Genomic DNA, 18530 nt, shown 5'->3' with positions numbered 1-18530 from the left:
CCTAAATAGAATAAACGGAAGTAAAATTAAAATATTTTAATTTATTTAATATATTAATTTTTCATATAATTAAGCAATATTATTATACAACTTTGTAACGAGATTAGACAAATTACCTTTTTTTTTTCCATTGCGGTGGCTGAAGCCCCATAATGGGACTACTTTTAACTAAGGATTAAAAATAGCCCTTTATGAGAAAATAATTTTTAATTATCCTTAAATTAAGAATTATTTCTATAATTAACCCCATTTGTGTGTTTAACCCGAATAATTGTAGGAGAAAAATACCTTTATCCCACTTTTTTTCGGGTAACTTACACTTATGGTCACTGAACTTTACTCATTTTAACATTATGGTTAGTGAACTTTAATTCTTAAAGAATGACAACTGAATTTTACACTTTTTAACACTAGTAGACATTCAACGTCTCAAAACGACCATTGATGATCTCAAAATAAAAAAATTCAAAGATTTAATGATATTCTAATAAACTTTAATTTTTGAATTTTTTTGTTTTAAGGTAATTTAAGTGTTGTTTGGTTAGGAATGAGTGTGAATTTTTAGAGACGGAAAGCTAAAAAAAAGTGATATTGAAAAATAAAAAATGAAACCAATCTCGTTCTGAACAACTTTAATTCTTGAATATTTTTATTTTGACGTGTAATTTTGAAAAGCTAATTAAAATTGAATAGAGTATTAAAAAATGTAAATTTTAGGGTCATATCATTAAAAATTAAAGTTCAGTATTTACCCATGAATTATTGGTGGTGGTGAACTTTACCGTCTGCCCAATGCTCTGAGTAAAGAAATAAAGATAACCAAGAGACCGGTTAATGGATAACCGGTTTCTCTGACACCGGTTATTCACAATAACCGGTGTCAGTACTCAATTGTAGAAAATTACTCTTTTGCACCCCTTAATTAAACATAATTATAATAAAACCCCATCTATCTATCTATTTATATACTGTAAAACATAAGTTTTTAACCCCATCCATCAATCTTGCTCTCTTTTTCGTATTATTAATCTATTTTTTTATTATATTTTTATGATTTTAGTGTCAACAACCTCTATTATAATTAAACATAAGTTTCTAACCCCATCCCTCAATCTTTATAATTGTATAATTTAGGGTTGATTTTTAATAAAATCTCTGTAATTTTACATTTTTGCAAATCGGTATCTATATAGTTGGTATCGTTAACCATTTTTAAACATTATTTGTAATTGTAAATATAAAAGCTTGTTGAATAATTGTGAGGTAAATTACAACCATGGCTTAAACTTTACCTATTTTAATATTGTGGTCATTGAAATTCAATTCCTAACAGTATGATCACTGAACTTTATATTTTTTAACACATTTTAACTAACTTTTCCAAATGAACGTTAACAATCTCAAAAAAAAAAAAAATTCAAGAATTAAAGTTGTTTAGAACGACATTTACAATGAAACCACATTTTTTATTTCAAAAATCACATTTTTGGAGTTTTCTCTATAAAATTCAATCTCTTCTTCTAAACAAACAACATATAAATGACCTCAAAACGAAAACTTTTAAGAATTAAAATTTCCTAGAATATCATTAACTTTTTAAATTTTTTACTAACGGTCGTTTTGAGGCGTTGAGTGACCACTTGTGTTAAAAAGTGTAAAGTTAAGTGACCTTACCGTTAAGAATTTGAAATTTTATGGCCATAATATTAAAATGGATAAACTTTAGTGCTATATGTGTAATTTACCCATGAATAATTGGTGGTGAATGGTCTGCCCGATGCTCTGGGTAAGGAAATAAAGATAGCCATGAGACCGGTTAATAGATAACCGGTCTCTCTGACACCGGTTTTAAAATAACCGGTGTCAGTACTCAATGGTAGAAAATTACTCTTTTGCACCCTGTAATTAAACATAATTGTAATAAAACCCCATCTCTCTATCTATTTATATACTGTAAAACATAAGTTTCTAATCCCACCCCTCAATCTTCCTCTCTTCCTTCTTACTCTCTTCTTCATATTATTAATTTATTTTGCTTATTATGTTTCTAGGAAGAACATCAAAGCATCTTCTTAAAAACAAGGTATGTAATTTAATTTAATTTTTATAATTGTATAATTTTATATATTTTTGGATAATTATGTATTTACTTAGTAAACGAGTTGTTTGATAAACCACTTAATTGTTTAAATTAAAATGTTAAGCACTTATTTAATTTAAGTGCGTTTGATAACGGTTGTTTTTTCACCACTTAAATTAGTTAATTAAGTTAAAAACCACTTATTTTGATAAGTCAAAATATTTAACTTATCATTTTAAGTTAAACATTATCAACTAATATTTTTTTAAAAATTAAATCATTCAATATTTTCAGCACTTATAATATTCAGCACTTAAAATTTAGTACTTATTTTTTCAGCACTTAATTTTCAGTTTTATCAAACAGCACCTTAGTTAAATATATTTGGTTTGAAACATGTTTTTCAAAATTTCAGTAAATCGATATTTTTTTTTTAAATATTAGGGTTAAATTTGAATCATTTAATGCAGTAAAACTAAATCAGTGTTTTACCAAAAACGTTAAAATTAAATTTAGTCTTTTTCTTTTAACATAATGACCCCAATTTCTAAGAAAACCATGGTCAAGAGACTGGTTAACAAATAACCGGTTTTTCTGAAACCGATAATCGGGTTAGAAGGAAAAAAACAAGTGTTTTACTATTTACCGTCCCCATTTGGATGATTTTGCCATTTTCATAATTTTTTTCAAAACGTAATTTTTGTTTAGAGAATTGGCTAAAATTTGGCCTAAAAGGATGCGGCATCCGTTTAGGCCAAATTTTGGCAGGTGCAAAATCGTAAAAGTTTTAGTGACAAAAAAATACTAAATTGTGCAATTTTTTGTGACAAAAAAATGCAAATTCTCTAATTTTTTGTAACGAAAAATGTAAAATCGTCATAAAAAATATATACTATTTTCATGAGTTCTTTGATAAAAAAAATGTAAATTTTAATGTTTCCGACTTGTAAGCATCCATTTTCGGGGTTCGGGTTGTCACACATCAATTATTTTCATAATTTCAATTATTGTTGTTCAGGTTTATGATTTTGAAGAGAGAATTTTCAGTTTTTTATCAAAATTATGAGAAATGCAAAAAAATCCAAATGGGGACGGTATTTAACAACCCACAAAAACAAATGTGGAAAATTACTCCTTTGCACCCCGTAATTAGACATAATTATTATAAAATCCCACTATAAAACATAACCTTCTAAACCCACCCCTCAATCTTGCTCTCTTTATTCTTCATATTTTGTTACAAACCTATAACCTCAAATTAACAATTAACCTTTGATAATTATAAATGCTAACATATTTTTTATGAAGTTAATTTTATATTAAGTAAATGATATTGTTAATTTATTTTGTCTATTATGTTTCTATAATTTTAGTGTGAAGAACATCAAAAGGATAAATGTAATTTATTTTTATTTTTACAGTTGTATAATTTATCTATGTAGTTAAATAATTTTAGGTAATTATATTTTTAGTTAATAAATGGGTTAGTTAAATATATTTGGTTTGTAGTTAAATATATTTTTAATTAATAAATGTGTTAGTTAAATATATTTGGTTTTTTTAGTATGTAAATAGTTTTTTTAGTTATATATTTAGTTATAATTTTTTTAGTTAAATATATTTTAGGGAAAAGTACAAAAATAAACCTTGTGGTTTGGCCCATTTTCGAACTGCACCCTTGTGGTTTAAAAGTTTGCAAGTTGGCATCATGAACTTCATTCCGTTAGCAAATATATACCAAATTGACTAACGGTGTTAAAAGTCAAAAGGAAAAGAGTTAATTTGATCCTTATATTTAATTTATTTTATAAATTAACTCCCCTTATTATCTATTTACCACAAACAAACTCCAAAATAAAAAATAAAAATCAATTACACCGTCTTCTCCACTTCTCTTCAATTTATTTATTTTTTTCTTTTTTGCACTCTTCTCTTTTGTTTTTCTATAATTTTAATCTTTTTCTTTTTCCTTGTTTCCAATATAATCAATTTTTAACAAAACCAAAAACAAAATCCATAAACAGTTTTTAATAATCTCAAATTAAATAATTTCTTTCTTTATTATATATTTATATTAAGAAAAAAAGCATAAATCGTTTTTCTTATTGTCCTGTCAATGGCCGGTTTGGATTCATCAGCTTCATCACAGACCAGACCTTCACCTCCAGGAAGCGGATGCGATGTTTTTGAATGTGTAAGCAACTACTCCCGCCGACGGCAGCGGGTGCCAGAACTGTGACTAACGTTAGTATCAGACAACCGGCCGCGACTGGAGCGATAGTTACTCTTCATCGGCCATGGAAGCAGTTCTCGGAATCTTCATCGGCCAAGCCTGGACCGGCATCCCTTGGTTTGAAGCCGGCGCCGATCCAGGCGCAATCGCACCGTTCTCCATCGACACTCTATTTAGGCACACAACTTCTTCTGATGGGATGGGTTGAAAGCAAAAGATGGGTCGATTCTCAATCAATTGAATGGGCAACACCATGGTCAAGAACATCGGAGAATTTCGCAAATGCAACAGGTGAACAATGTTATCCTGGTGGGAAATTTTTCAATCCATTGGGATTTGCATGTGAAATTAAAAATGGTGTTTATATTGCTGATGAAGATATGTTTGATAGATTGAAACTTTCCGGGATAAAACATGCTAGAATTGCTATGATTGCTATGTTGGTTTTTTACTTTGAAGCTGGGCAGGGGGAAAACTCCTATTGGTGCTCTTGGAGACTTCATTATGGTTAATCTTTGATCATGTTGGTTGAGATTAAACTCTTGTTTGTAAAGCTAGACTCTCATGTTTAATTAATTTTAGCGAGATAAAAATTAATAAAAGTAGAGAGAGAAAGAAGATGGTGTTTTTGATTCTTATTTTTAATTTTGGGGTTTGTTTATGATAATTAGATAATAATAAAGGTTAATTTATAAAATAAATAAATATAAGGACCAAATTAACTCTTTTCCTTTTGACTTTTAACACCGTTAGTCAATTTGGTATATGTTTGCTAACGGAATGAAGTTCATGGTACCAACTTGCAAACTTTTAAACCACAGGGGTGCAGTTCGAAAATGGGTCAAACCACAAAGTTTATTTTTGTACTTTTCCCTATATTTTATTTTGTGGGGATTTTAGAATGTAAATGGTTTTTTTTAGTTATATATAGGTATGATTATACTTAGGTAAATATTTGGTTTTCACGTATTTTACTGTGTAATTATTTACCATTATAATTAGTCAAAATATTATACTGATCAAATTTTACTATGATTTATTATGTATCTGAACTCTTAAGAGACAATGACATATGGAAGAAGAGCTGAACAAGTTATACAATCTCATCCACAAAATGTAGATTTATTGTATCTACAACTCGTTCACCGTTCACAAAATATATGGATGAACCCGGTAAAATTTCAAACTTAACATATTAGTGTTACTAAATGTTTTGAATATTTTGAATAATATTCTAACATATTACGTCTATAAATGTATGAGATGATGGTGTTGTTTTGCGATGTCAAAGAGCATCAGGATTCAAGGCATTTCGTAATATAGATTCAAGGATTGAGGAATATCTAAAATCATTTGGATTTAGTTGTATTACTAGTGTTTGCGGTATGTCAATTGACCAAACTTTAATCATTGTACCAGTTGAAAGATGGCGTCTAGAAACGCACACTTTTCACCTCACTGTCGGGGAAGCAGCTCCGACATTACAAGACGTGGAAGTAATAACAGGGTTAAAAGTTGATGGTGTGGTCGTTAGTTGTGGTGAAGCCTCTCTAGATTGGAAACAATATTGTCAAGATTTTTTTAGGACGAGTGTCTCCTACTAGTGAGTTAATTGGTGCACAATTAAAACTTAGTTAGTTGAAAGACAACTTTGAAATCTAGTAAGTTTTAATTGTGCACTAGTAAGTTTCAACTAACTAAGTTTTAATTGTGCACTAATTAACTCACCACCAGGAGGCACTCGTCCTAAAAAATCTTGACAATATTGTTTCCAATCTAGAGAGGTTTCACCACAACTAACGGCCACACCATCAACTTTTAACCCTGTTATTACTTCCACGTCTTGTAATGTCGGAGCTGCTTCCCCGACAGTGAGGTGAAAAGTGTGCGTTTCTGGACGCCATCTTTCAACTAGTGCAGTGATTAAAGTTTGGTCAATTGACATACCGCCAACACTAGTAATACAACTAAATCCAGATGATTTTAGATATTCTTCAATCTTTGGATCTATGTTACGAAATGCCTTGAATCCCAATGTTCTTTGACATTGCAAAATAATACTATCATCTTTTACATTTATAAACGTAATATGTTAGAATATTATTTAAAATATTCAAAACATTTTAAGTTTGAAATTTTACCGGGTTCATCCATATATTTTGTGAACGGTGAACGGGTTGTAAATACAATAAATCTAACATTCTGTGGGAGCTATGACAGCCAGCATGTTAGCTAGATTGAATGAAGAGTATTGTCTGGATAATACATATCAACCACAACCTGCTCCACCATCCTTGTAAATTTCGTGTATGATTGAGTCGGAAGCCGAAACAAGAAGGAAACGAAATATATTGTCATGACATGAGAAAATTTCATAACTTCCAACACCAATAGGCATTTAATAAATACCTACTCGAAGGATGTATGATCTTTATTCTCAAACTGCGGAGGAGGCAATTACCCAATCTACATAGGAGGGAGTTCACCCACATGTAGAGCAAATAATTCCACAAACTATATGGGACTCAGATCCACAGTCTACACGGGAGGCAGGGGCCCAATTGACCCAATAACATTTTGGGATGGTCTAGGACCAATTTTCAGCAGTCCACTTGATGAATCAAGTATGCATCAATCTCCACATCAGTTGAATCCTAAAAATTTTAATTTCAACTTTCAATTTGAAGGAACTCATATAGGAGAACAATCGAATGTTTTCTTTCACAACACAACAAAATATTGTACTATTTGAAAATCCAAATTACAATACTACTCAATGGAGTGAACAAACCAATGTGACTATAAATTCAACAATGGACTCGAGTCAATGGTTATTTGATGGTGGTGATTCTGTTGTCGATAATTTGGTCTATGAATCGTCTATACCATATAATTCACAAACAGCCCTGGACTTAAATATGCCAAGTTATGATCTTTTTTCAGTCGCTCAACAAGATAGAGGAGAATGAGTACAAAGTGTGGAGGAAAACCAAGATGTGGTCGGGTCCAATAATCCTGAAATGCCCATAATGGAGGAAAACCAAGATGTAGTCAGGTCTAATAATCCTAAAACACCTATAATGAATCAAAATGAACAAGGCCCTCACACTATTACGGTTAGAGGATGTGGTACGGAGGCTTATTTGCCACATGTATCTCGTAGATAACTTGTATAAATTTAATACTTTATTGAAGGTAGAATATTTATTATTTTCTATTATTAACATACTTAAATTTATTATTAGCGTTCTTTATATTTATATATAATCAATGTAATGCTTTAAAATGCAAACATATAAGTTTAAATAACATATTCATTCAAATAACACAGATATTTAAGTTTAAGTTTAAATAACATAGATAACTCAAGCATCCTATTCTGGATCCTATTTCACATTCTTTGCGGAATCCTCTTCGAGATTCTCCTCTGTAGCTATTGCATCTACATGCCTCAAAATTCTAAGTTCATCCCTTAACTTAGATATTGAATTGTCGACAACACTTGACAATCCATAAAACATTCAGGGTAATATATCGTGTGTAACACAGTTAGTTAGGGTTTGCACCTCCTCCTCTGCAGCACGCTCTATATTATGGACTAATATCAGTTGAGTTTCACGTTCTATTCTTAATTCATTTCTATGTCGTCTGATGGATCGCAACGTGATTCGATTATGGGTTAGGGATTCAATCTTTTCTCCATTTTTTTTTGTGAGTGCGAGTTGTGAGTGAAAGATATAGAGGTGTGAATTGCTTTTGACTGATAAATAGTAAAGGGTAATTTAGTCATTTTCGAATTCGTAAACGGTAAAAAATCTAACAAACAGATGGAAGGACTAAACAGTTCACCGAGAAAAAGGTTAGAGACCTTACCGTGTGTTTTTAAAAATACAGGGATTAAACAGTGTGTTTTGCCAAAATATAGGAACTAATAAATTAATTACCCTTATAATAATAATACAAAAATAACTAACCAATGAATAATAGTAGACAAACCAAATACATATTATATATTGACTACATATATACATCAACAATCCGAATAAACACTATCTACAAAAATAACAACGAATTTCTTCAATAAATAAATAGATAAATAACTAATAATAAATATATTTTTTTTATTAAAGGCCGGTTAACGAGAAGATGCAAAAAAACAGACATCCCAGTAATACTGGCACCTCCGAAAATCACACCAAACCCGAACCAATATTATTAAAGAAAAAGAGAAAAGTTACAAGAATCCAATAACGAAACAAAACCAAATCAAGAGAAGCGATAAGAACCACGCATCCCAAGATCATGCAGAAAAACTGAACAGCAAAAATTTGGCAAAATATCCCACCAATGCAAACTATTCACAGAACGACCAAAAGAGGCAAGAGAATCATCAACCGCATTTCCTTCACGATAAATGTGAGAAATGACAAATTGCATTGAATCTAATTTTGATAAACATTCAACCCAACTCTGACGAACCACCCAAGGAACGTTAGAAGACCTACTACGAAACAACTGAACCACAAAAAGTCGAATCACTTTCTAACCAAAGATGACGCCAACCCTTGTCAAAAGCCGAATGAATAGCAAAAATAGCAGCCTTCAACTCGGCTAAAAAAGCAAAAGACACATCAAAGGGGAAAGCAAAAGCACCCATAAACGTACCATTTGAGGACCGGTAAATACCACCACAACCCGCAGCACCCGGACTACCCAAAACAGAAGCATCAGTATTAACCTTAATCCAACCAACCGGAGGACGCTGCCAAACCACCTGCATAATACGAGGCCCCCCTAGGAAATCTTCTATCAATTCTCAATTCCTTCAGAATTTGTAACTCCACAGAAGAATTCCAAGTAAAACCACAACCCTGATTTGCCGCTTCACGAATAGCGCTCCAAACACGCCTAAGAGTCAAAGAAATAACCGGTTTTTCCTCTTTAAAAATATGGTTGTTCCTTGCCAACCAAAGAGCCCACACAGTGCTAACAATTGCCACAGACCAAAGTTCAGGAATTTGAGAGCTAAACCTCTGTTTAGCAGCTTCCAAAATCAGAATTTGGAAACCACCATCCAAAACTAGAGATCTCCCAAACAAATCAGAAACTCCTCGCCAAACCTCTTGCGAAAAAACACATGTTAGCAAAATATGATCTGTCGTCTCCTCATGAGAAAGACACAACGGACATCTAGAGACAATCAAGCAACCACGCCTCGTCAAATTCTCATGAGTAGGAAGATAACCCAAAAAAGCCCTCCAACAAATAAATGAATGCGCAGGAGGAATAAACCGACGCCAAAGAAAACCACACCAACCCAATTTTAACCTAGGAGGCCGCATCCAATCATAAAACAATTTTACCGTAAAAGTACCACTAGACGCAGGTTCCCAAATACACAAATCCTCCATGTCAGAACATCTACAAACCCGCTTGATACCCTCTTCCACCTCAGCCGGCATAACTGGCAAACCAACTCAATCATCATTTATCAAAAAATCATCCACCATATCCAAGCCACGCCTTTACTGCGAGGCAGATAACCCCAATTGTAAAGCAACAGTTGGCCTAATCCATCGACCATTCCAAAAATTTAGATCCGATCTCTGCCCAATCCACCAACAACAATTGTCAAGAACTAAAGAATACACCCCTCTAACCGACCCCTAGATGGACGAATTGAGAAGCCAAGGCCTATGCTGACCCGATTTAGAGAGAAAACGGGATCTAAGTAAATCAAAACATAAAGACTTCTCCTGAATCAACCCCCAAGCCATCTTACCCAACAAAGCCTTATTAAGCAAAATCAAATCCTTCACTCCAAGCCCCCCAGAGTCAATCGAACCACAACACAATTTTCAAGGAACCGAGACTAATTTCCGATTGTCAATTAACCCAGACCAAACAAAATTTCTCATACAACCCATCATACTTCTAAGCAAAGAAACAGGCCACTTGTAAACAATAAATGAATGAATGAAACCTCCAGTAATAACAGAGTTAATCAAAGCAACCGACCAACAATAGACAAACAATGGCCCTTCCATTTGGAGAATCTAGCCAAAATCCTATCCTTCAAACACTTCAAGACCTGTTTTCGAGGAGCCCCAAAGAAAAGAGGTACACCCAAATAACGGAAAGGGACCTCCCCAATCCTAACACCAATAATCGCCGCCAAGCGAATACCACGTCGATATGCAATCGAGCTACCCAAAAATAACTCCGACTTATTCCAATTAACTCTTTGACCCGACAAAGAACCATACGTATCAAAAACATCCCTAATCAACTCCAAATTGGCATACGAAGCTTTACAAAAAAGCAAGATATCATCCGCATACAATAAATGAGTAGGAAATATATGAAGTTACATACTTTTTAATCTCCTTTAACACCAAAAATTAATTAAACTCAAGGTTGTAAAAGATACTAGGTACTAGTCGGGCGGCCATAACTCTTGATTAATTGGATTTGTATTTTTTGTATATTTATTTATTTATTTATTAAATAAATTATTATATAAATATAATTAATATATGAATTATACTGTTAACAAGTGGAGAAATTCCGGTCAACGTTCGTCCCTGTGGGGGCGTCGTTGGGTTCGACGGGGGGAAGCTCCGATGCCAAAGTCAGTAAGGTGTTTCAAGGAAAACAAACTGAATTGACAAGGATAGTGATAAAAAGTGTACCTCGATAGCCTAGGGGATTGGGCTATATATAGCTGGGAAGTAGTAACCTTTAGGTAGCTAGAAAGTCACCATTAATGTCTCATTAATGGCAGTTACAGGTTATCTTTAACCTGGCGGTTAGCTAATTGATAGCTCATTAATGATCTTTTATGGCCGAGTCGGCGGCCAGCCGTTATAGAGGCGAATGGAGAGATTCGCCTTGTTGGTCCGCCAGCGGATCTCTCAGAGCTGGTCTATAGAGATCCGCCCGTCAGCTCCCTTTTGAGAATCACTACGCGGCGTACGTAGAGGTGAATATCCCTTTTGGTCCTTGGGTAATATCTCAATGTTATCAGAAGCCCCCCCAAAATGCCCTTAAAGTCCTTTAGGGCTTTTGAACTTCCGCGCGTCGTCATAAACACTTGCATTAATGATCGCACTGTTCGATGCCATTTGGATGATCGACACGTGTAGTGGACACACTGTCCTAGGAAGGAGAAAACTCTTTTCTTTTCGCTTTCTCTTTCTTCCTCATTTCTTCATCTTTCTCCGGCGCTTGAAGCTTTTTCTGGGATTTCTTCAGAGTTCCGCAGCAAGCTTACGCTTTCTCATGTAAGTTCATTTTCTTTTGTTTAACTTTTTCCTGGATGTTTAGAAGTTCGTCTTTGTCTTCTAGATCAACTTCAGAACTTTTTAACTCAACCTCTCATCCTGAAATAGAAGTCGATTTTAGTTGGACCACTTCATCGTCGGAGAATTCTCATTCCTTCAAAGACACGGTTAATTCCGACCTAGCTGAGTTTAATAACTCGACGTGTAATCATCATCGGACTCGTTCCACTAGGAATCCGTCCCTTTTTGCTTCCGGCGTCGCTCCGGCCGGTGCCCATAAGTGGTTTCCGGGATCAATGGCCTCTTCTTCGATTCCTCGTAGGAAAAAGAATCCCCGAGCGGAATCTACTCCGTCTCGTATGAGTGCCGCGGATCTAATGGATCTGGCGGATCACTTTCCCTGGATTAAAAATTATGAGACTCAACTCGCCGCATCTCACCAACGTCCTTCCTGTCCGACTAGCGGCTTCCTTACAGTATATTGTAGTCATGTGGAGAGAGGGTTCCGACTTCCTCTTCCAAAGATGATGGCGGACATCCTCTCTTACTTTGACATCACAGTCAGCCAGCTACATCCTAACTACTGGTTGGACATTGCTTTAGACTGCTATCTTGCTTCGAATTTAGGGGTTGTATATACGGGCCGTATCTTTAGAGCTTTTCACAAACCCTCGAAAAGGAAGTCCGAATCTTATCTCACTTTCGCCAAGTTCAGAGTATATTCACCTTTTAGCGACAAAATGTCTAATGTTCATTGATGGGACGAGAGATTCTTCTACGTGAAGATAAAGGATGGCGAACCATTGGGTTTTCCTTCAGTTTGGAATCCCAGGCCGCTACATATGGCGGGTGACATGCGTATCCTAACGGATAGTGATGAGAAGGTGGTGGAGCTCATGAAACAAATCAAGGCGGATGCATGGACATATGCTGATGCCTTAGCCTTCATGATGAGTGATATCCCCTTGATCCGCCGGGATGGGAATCAATTCGTTTACTCAAAGATTACACAATTTGACCAAGGTACCTTCCATTTCTTCATGAACCTTGATTACTTTAATGTTTTCTTTGGTAGGGGTTTATCTAAGGCCAATCACGCTCTTGCAGAGAAGCGCAGGAAGTTTTTGGAGGCTGAAGCACGCAAGAAAGATCAAGCGGCAAATCCTCGGACTGTTACTGGTAAACGTCCTGCGGAAACAGGGGTTGAGCCGCCATTGAAGAAGAGGAAACCTAACACTACTGGAGGCCCTAAGCTTATGGCGGATGCCATGAGGTCCGCCAGGCCTGTTGGGGAGATTGCCCAAGTAGGTTACCTTTTATTTTTATTCGTTTGTCAAGTTCTGGACTTGAGTTCTGACTCTTGAATGTTTGTGTAGGCGGCGAAGCCCGATATTGGTGGATACTGGTCCGCCAAATTGGGAGCCCAAGGTTCTTTTGAGAACAAATCCATCCTAAATGATTTGGATGAAGCCTTGGGTCAGGTGGGCGAAGTACAGAGGAACTATAACCAGATTCCTGGTTCAATTCATGTCCAAAAGGGGAAGACGGAGCTTCTTTCGGTGAGTCTCTTTAGAAAGGATGCAGACAATATTAGTTCCTTAATTCTTTCTGCCTTTTGATTGAATCGTTTTTGGGACAGTTGTATGCTCGCCTACGTACCATGGAAAATGAGCTCCTTCAGAGTGTGGCGGATAAGGCAACTATCGAGAGGCTAGAGAAAGAGATAGTGGAAGCCAATTCCACTATTGCTTCTATTAATGCAGGTCTTGCCTCCGCGACTTGCTTCCGCCACTGCCGCCCTAGTTCTCAGGGATGAGGAGATTGAGAGGTTAAAGGCGAAGATTGTGTCTGATGCCAAAAACCATGAAGATGCCCTTGGAGAAGCTGAATATATGGCGGGCGAACAAGCCTTTTATTATGGAGAGATGCTTATGGCGTACTTCTCCTTGGCGCATCCTGAGATTAACTTTACCGATCCGCAATTCACCGTCCCCGAACCAGAAGATGTGGTGAAGTTCAATAAAATGCCAGACGCTAAGGAGTATCTCCGTGATTATGTTCGGAGATGGATGAAGGGGCCTGTAGAAGAAACCAAACCCTCTACTATGGTCTTGGCGGATGAGCTCGAAAAAGTGCCCCCCAAGGGAGATGTAGAACCAGTCCTTGAGCAGGCTCTTCCCCTCGGTCCCACATCTTTGGTGGATAAGGAGGCATCTCCTGATGGCGAGTCTGCGGATGTGGAGAAGGAGAATCTCCAAGCAAGCTTGGTGGGCGAAGAAAGCGCAAAGGAGGATGCTCCTATTGTTACTTAGCTTGCTTTTATTTGTGACATTGTAAAAACATTTTTAAGTACAATTTGTTTTAATCCTTTATGGAAGCTATGTTATTTTACCTTTACGTTTGCGTAAGGAAATATATATGCATCTAGGATTTGAAGTAGGTGGCTAGCCATACTTCATTTTATGAACCTTTGTGAAGGTTAGAAGCTGTTCTATTCCTTCTAGAGGAAGTAAAGCTGCCTAGGGAATCAATTTGCTACCTATCTTTGAGGTGAAATGATCCGCCCGTAGGACTTGTGAATCCTTCTCTGGAAATGATGAAAGAGTGTAGAGACCTTGCGTTCAAGGATCGTTTTAACTCTATTGGAGATTGGGATCCGCCTTGAGACGAATCCGCCCATAAGATTGACTCTCTTATGTCTGCAAGGCGAAAAGAACGTAGCTATAAGATAGCGATACGTTGTAAATGCGGAGAGCGTTGGGTGCCCCCCCCTCTTTTTAAGACTGTAATATTGATATTGCTGCCATAAATAATAAAAAGAATATAGATAATAGAACAAATGATGTTTATTAATGGGGAAAATGCTTTATTACATCAAGTAGGTCTTATAGGTGAGCCTCGTTAAAACCTTTAATAAGAAAAACCACATGGGAAAAAGCTTATTAAAGGAAAAAGAGTACTCAAGACCGTATGTACACTTTATTTTCTGACAAAATATTTGCGGAGATTTTGGAGGTTCCATGTGCGTGGCAATGTATTGCCATCCATGTCTTGGATTTTAAATGTGGTGGATCCAATCTTGTCCACTATTTGATATGGACCTGTCCAGTTGAGCCCTAACTTGCCCTTGCCTTCTCGAGACTGGACTTTGTCCGCCTTTCGGAGCACAAGATCACCCACATTCAGATCCACAAGCTTGGCGTTTTTATCATGGTAAGCTGCAATCCGCTGTTTATACGCCGCCATGCGCACATAGGATTGGTCCCTGCGATTTTCTATCTAATCTAGATGCTCCCTCAGCCGTTTGCCGTTGTCCTCTTCACAATAAAAGGCCACTCGATCACTGGGGGCCTGTATTTCAACTGGGATCACGGCTTCAACACCATGAGAAAGGGCGAACGGTGTTTCCCCTGTGGCCGTCCTTGGGGTGGTGCGATAAGCCCATAAAACACTTATCAGATGGTCCGCCCATTTCTTATCATGCTCTCCCAATCTCTTCTTTATCCCCTTTACGATCGTTTGATTGGTAACTTCAGTCATCCCGTTGGACTGGGGATAATAAACGGAGGCGAATCTGTTCAGGATGCCCAACCCCTCACAGAAAGCTTTGAATTCGCCACAGTTGAACTGTGTTCCATTATCAGTGATGATGGTCTGTGGAACACCGTATCTTCCTACGATGTTGTCTCTGACGAATTCCACCATTCGTTCCGCAATAATGGAGGAAACAGCTTCGGCTTCTACCCATTTGGTGAAATGATCCACTGCCACTACCAAGTACCTCTTTTGTCAGCGAGTCAGAGGAAATGGGCCAACAATGTCTATTCCCCAGAGGGCGAATGGACGTCCTTCTATGATTGGCCTCTGTATATGTTTGGCGGTATGTGATTCATTCACATGAATCTGACAACTGTGACAAGATTCTACCAATTTTTGGGCATCCAATTCAGCCGTGGGCCAGTAGAAACCTGCTAACATGGATTTCCTCAAGATGGTGGCGGACGCTTCGTGAGCCCCACATGATCCCTCATGTAGCTCCTTGAGGATTTGTTGTCCCTCTTCCGGCAGAATGCACTTCAACCAGGGATGGCTAAAGGATTTTCTGTAAAGACCGTCATTGATCATGGAGAAATAAGCTGCTCTCCTAACTATCCGTCGCGCCTCTTCTTTGTCCTCAGGTAAGGTTCCATTTAACAGATATTGGCGGATGGCTGATCTCCAATCATCTTCTACTGTTGTGAGTAAGGATACTGGCTCTGAGGCGAAGGCTGGAGCCATTTTAACTTCGAAGAGGCAATCCTGATCTGTCCAGTTCTCCTCACAAGAAGCCATTTTAGCCAAATGATCTGCCTCTGTGTTGGATTCCCTTGGTATGTGAATCAATTCCCATTTAGTTTCCTTAGTCTCAAGGTGATCCAGCAATTTTTTGACTTCTGCTACATATTTGGCCAGAACCTCGTCTTTCACCTCGTAATTTTTGATTACTTGATTGACCATTAGTTTAGAATCACTATAGATCACGATCCGCTCTGGAGTGATTTCTTTGAGTAGGCGTAATCCCAATATCAGAGCTTCATATTCAGCAGCATTATTAGTTGCATGGAAATTTAATTTTGATGCGTACCGTAACTTTATATATTGGGGACCCTTGATCACAACGCCTATACCAGCTCCATCTGCCGAGGAGGCACCGTTGGTGTACATTGTCCATTCCTCTATCTGAGGCTTGGGATGATCTATCCCTTCATCAGTGAATTCATTCACGAAGTCCGCCAGGACCTGAATTTTTAAGGCTGACCTACTTTCGTACCTCACATCGAATTCGCCCAGGCGAATTGCCCATTCCATCAGCCTTCCCGAAGTGTCTGGCTTCTGCAACACCTTTCTCATTGGTATATTTGTTCGAACCACTACAGTATGCGCCTGAAAATATGGCCTAAGGCGGATTGCAGTGGTTACAACAGCCAGTGCCATTTTATCAAGCTTTGAATACCTGGTTTCGGCGTCTTTTAGAACCTTGCTCACGTAATAAATTGGAAACTGCTGGTCGTCCTCTTCTCGTATCATGACTGTGCATACGGCTTTGTCCGTGACCGATACATACATGTAGAGGTCTTCTCCCTTCAAAGGTCGACTCATCATGGGTGGTTCCGTAAGGAACCGTTTGATTCCTTCAAAGGCTCTTTCACAATCTTCATTCCACTCGAACGCCTTTTGCTTTTTAATGACCTCGTAAAAAGGCTGACATCTACGGGCTGAACAAGAGATAAACCTGCCCAAGGCTATGATACGTCCATTAAGGCGTTGTACTTCTCTGATATTCCGTGGTGCCTGCATTTCTAGGACAGCCTTAACCTTGTCAGGATTTGGGCTAACTCCTTTTTTGCTGATCATGAACCCTAAAAACTTTCCATATGTTGCACCAAAAGTGCATTTTTCTGGGTTCAGCTTAATGTTGTGACGTCGGAGTACGTCCAGTACCTCTTTTATATCATCCGCATGCTTTTCTATGGTCGTACTTTTGATGATCATGTCATCTACATAGACAGAATAGTTATCCCCTTTATTATTTGCAAATATCTTGTTCATCATCCTCTGATAAGTTGCACCTGTGTTTTTAAGCCCAAAGGGCATTACTTTGAAACAATAAGTGGCTTGGTGTGTTACGAACGAGGTCTTGATTCTATCAGAAGGCTCCATAGGGATCTGATGATAACTTGACTTTACATCAGTAAAGGAGTACATTGCGTGACCGACAGTTCCATCTACAAGCATATCTATACATGGTAAAGGATAGTTGTCTTTGGGGCAAGCTTTGTTGAGATCTGTAAAGTCAATGCACATGCGGTAAGATCTGCCAGCCTTTTTCACCAAAACGACGTTCGCCAACCACTGAGTGTAAAGCACCTCTTCAATGGCGTCCGCCTTCTGGAGCTTGGCGATCTCTTCTTCTATTACCTTCTGTCTTTCTGGGCCATGATTTCTCCGTTTCTGAGCCACAGGAACTGCATCCTTATCAATGTTGAGCTTGTGAGTGATCACGTCTGGACTGATTCCGGGGAGAATTTCATCCTTCCATGCGAAGACATCTTCCGCCTCACAAAGCACTTTGGTGATTGCATCTTTAATTTCACCTTTGAGCCCTTTAGCCATTCGCACCTGCTTTTCATCCGCCATAAGGTACATTTCGGTCTCGCCCAAGGCCATTGTGAGGTGCTCCTCTTTATCTTCCTCCTTAGATTGTGGGCGAATCATTAGTGATGCCGAATATGTCTCTTGGGCCACCTTTTGGCTACCTCTGATCATTACACCTCCCTTGGCCGTGGGAATGTAGAGTGCTAAGTGGCGAATGGAGATAAGAGCTGCAACTTCGGAGATAAAGGGCCGTCCGAGAATGATATTGTAAGCTAACTGACCATCCAAGACAGAAAATTCTAGATCTCCCTTCCAGATTTGATCGTCATCTGTAAGCTCACAATCTAGAATGACTTAGCCTTTTGTTTGAATAGTATGTCCCGTCACTCCCAAGATATCGACCACAGTTGGCTCTACTTGAACAGGATCAATCATGAGTTTGGCGAAAGCACCTCTGGTGATGACATTGCATGAACTCCCAGTATCAATCATTACCCTTTTCATCTCACAGCCTTCCACCATCATAGTGACGACCAGTGCATCTGCATGAGGTGGTACCTCTGGACCTGTATCTGAAAAGGGGCGATTTAACGATGTCCTGTCAAGGGCGGTAGACTTTGCCTTTTTCAATGATGGCTGATACCCAGGTCCGCCTGCTATGACATTTATGGTACCTTTTCCTTTCTTCTTTGGGTCCTCCTTGGATCTATCACCATCTCTTTTCTTGCCCTCAGTTTGGATGAACCGATCTAATTTGCCCCTCTCTATGAGACGCTCTATTTCTCGAGCTAACTCCCAG

The 18530-nt window shown here is 37.6% G+C and overlaps 1 long non-coding RNA gene across 1 annotated transcript; it reads left to right on the top strand.

Annotated features, from left to right (window-relative positions):
- Positions 1 to 1982: 1982 nt before the first annotated feature.
- LOC136231980 (uncharacterized) lies at positions 1983 to 4951 on the top strand. The gene is made up of 2 exons (XR_010690210.1): positions 1983 to 2083; positions 4219 to 4951. It is a non-coding gene; the product is annotated as an uncharacterized lncRNA (long non-coding RNA).
- The last annotated feature ends 13579 nt before the right edge of the window (positions 4952 to 18530 follow it).

Source organism: Euphorbia lathyris, chromosome 6, assembly GCF_963576675.1.
Source record: "Euphorbia lathyris chromosome 6, ddEupLath1.1, whole genome shotgun sequence".
NCBI classification, from domain to species: Eukaryota; Viridiplantae; Streptophyta; class Magnoliopsida; order Malpighiales; family Euphorbiaceae; genus Euphorbia; species Euphorbia lathyris.
Note: the sequence above shows the minus strand (reverse complement) of the source record. Positions and strands in the feature narration are given on the sequence as shown.